At 35.8% G+C, this 2965-nt stretch overlaps 1 long non-coding RNA gene across 1 annotated transcript in view; it reads right to left on the bottom strand.

Annotated features, from left to right (window-relative positions):
* Positions 1-2965, bottom strand: part of LOC106462339 — an 80317-nt gene that overhangs the window by 44102 nt on the left and 33250 nt on the right. The gene's annotated exons all lie outside the window — the stretch shown is intronic.

Raw genomic sequence — 2965 nt, 5'->3', positions numbered from 1 at the left:
GTACTTAGGGACTACATTATCAAAGTACTTAGGGACTACAGTGTGAAAGTACTTAGGGACTACATTGTGAAAGTACTTAGAGACTACATTATCAAAGTACTTAGGGACTACATTGTGAAAGTACTTAGGGACTACATTATCAAAGTACTTAGGGACTACATTATCAAAGTACTTAGGGACTACATTATCAAAGTACTTAGAGACTACATTATTAAAGTACTTAGAGACTAAATTATGAAAGTACTTAGAGACTACATTTTCAAAGTACTTAGGGACTACATTATCAAAGTACTCAGGGACTACATTATCAAAGTACTTAGGGACTACATTGGGAAAGTACTTAGGGACTACATTGGGAAAGTACTTAGGGACTACATTATCAAAGTACTCAGGGACTACATTATGAAAGTACTTAGGGACTACATTGTGAAAGTACTTAGGGATTACATTATCAAAGTACTTAGGGACTACATTTTCTCTAAGTACTTTGATTGTAGTCTCTAAGTACTTTGATAATGTAGTTATCAAAGTACTTAGGGACTACATTATCAAAGTACTTAGACGGAAATCCTCCTCATCCCAGGCGTTATAGATACCATCTCATCCTTCTGCCTTTAAATACGTTACAAATGTTTACGCAAGGTCTATATCATTTGCACGTTTGTCGGTAAATGGGCGTATCTGGGTTCCGTGTCTATCGTTTCAGGAACTTTCATTATACCATCTGCAAGCCACGACAAATTACGGTGGTATTTGTGTTGTGGGTCAGCTGGTGGTATGCGAAACTGCTGGTGCTAGTGCTCGGTGCATACGAATATGACCCCAAATGAGCATGCATGGTCCTTCTTTGATCGCCCCATGCGAAATTGCCCCAAACAACACACTTCTATAGACGTTTTCATCATCCAAGTAATTCGTCAAAAGTGGAGTGCAGTCTCCTCAGGCCCAGATTTCAGATCACATAAATACGGATCTTCTAAATACCGATGGTAATTTTGTACCATTTGTTAATAAAAAACGGCCTTCTTTTTGAAGTGGATGTATATACTGTGTATGTTGGTGTTATCAGTTACAAGCATACAAAATAAAAGCTACAGTTTAGAGTATGAACTTAACGATGTTCAAACAAACAGTGTTATGTTTATGGTGTGACGTAATGTTACAAGATGGCGAAGCATGGTTATGATAAATGTTACTTGTCATAAGACATTAGTGTTACGCCTATTGTATTTTTTAATACTGTCTAGAACCTCAGAGATTTCCAAGATTGAGAAAAGTGTATAATAATTGTATTCCAACTACCATTTATTCGTCATGTCATTGCCAACAACGCGTTTCGCTCAATCCGAAGATCGACAAGTTTAATTAATTATAATCATGCTTCGCCAGCCTGGAAAAGGCGTTCACACCTCAACAGTTGTTGTTGTTGTGAGAAATGACTTATATAAATAGTGTTCCTACAACTAGTGTTGTTTGCGTACCCCAATAGGCTCAATACTAACGTCTTATGGCAAGTATAATTTACTTTTATGCCTTGTTATCAGTCATTTTTTATAGATGCTAGGCTTTTGGTATTACCACTACAGCGCCTGAACAAACAAAAATAATGTAGTCTTTAAACACCCAAGTTATCACAGCATTCACCCCACATTTCGTTTAAGTTCATAAATTTTGACCAAGGACGCGTACCTCAGCTTGTATATATGTATATTACTTTTCACCTCAAACCTTTTTTTCGAGGGGTGTAATAACTCTAGAAATACTGACTACGTGACGAATACTCTTTGGTAGAATTCAATAATTTCAAAAGGTGACTTTTAATCTCTAATTTCATCTTAAAACAGATCGAACTTTGATTATTAGTCGTTTTACGATAAATAATGAATAAATAAATCAGTAAGATTATTTTTCAGTTTTTTTATCTGTATATAGGATTTCACTTCTATAAATTCATAACGCTGTCTTAGATATTAGGCATTTATCTCACAGTAGCAATATCGTGAATATGGTGCCTATAAGTTTGTAAAGGGCAATTTAGGGGAGCCTTTTATCCACGCTGTAAGCAATAATTCTTCTGTATATTATGACAACCGTTATAGAAAGGATATCGCAGAAATGAACCCGCACCTTGTGGACAGCAAACCGATACTGACTGACTCAGCTTGGAGCTACTCCAAAAGTGTAATAACGACCGTTATGTCGAGCGTCCACACCTGAGGACAGAGACAGCTACAAGTAAGGACTTTAGGACCACCATTCGCTGTAGTTCACATGATCTTCTTTGTTGGTTAGGCTTAGTGGTTCTCAGCTAACGTCATTAACAGGTCGATCTTAAACAGTAACTTTTTATCTCAATAAATCAAATATTTGAATCACAGAGAGTAAAACGTGACCAATATGGGTGATTTCTGTCAGAGTGTGAGTTTCAATGTTTATAAGATACTAAATTACGAGTCCGTGAAAGGTAAAACTATTGAAGTTAGTAAAGTATTTTTTTATATCAACTAGCAGGCCTTCTTCGTGGTAAAGCTTCTTGCATCAACTAGCACTTTTTTTTTCAGAGTAAAGTTTTTTTTTACAACTAGCACTACTTCTTCAGGGTAAATCTTCTTGCATCAATTATCACGTCTTCATCAGGGTAGAACGTTTTATAGGAACTAGCACACCTTCTTCAGGGTAAACCATTTCGCACCAACTAACGCACACAAGTTATTTACGAAACGTTTTTTTGGGAAATAGATGGCTGAACATTAGTAGAATCCTCCGTACAGGCGATTAGTGTCCTTTTTCTTTATGATTTTTTATTACTTATGTTATGACTGATTTTACGCATATGAAACATTATTTTAGGAAATAGATGGCTGAACATTAGTAGAATCCTCCGTACAGGCGATTAGTGTCCTTTTTCTTTATGATTTTTATTACTTATGTTATGACTGATTTTACGCATATGAAACATTATTTT

The sequence above is a fragment of the Limulus polyphemus genome, unplaced genomic scaffold (genome assembly GCF_000517525.1).
Source record: "Limulus polyphemus unplaced genomic scaffold, Limulus_polyphemus-2.1.2 Scaffold1146, whole genome shotgun sequence".
Taxonomy (NCBI): Eukaryota; Metazoa; Arthropoda; class Merostomata; order Xiphosura; family Limulidae; genus Limulus; species Limulus polyphemus.
This window is presented reverse-complemented; position numbering and strand designations above follow the sequence as displayed.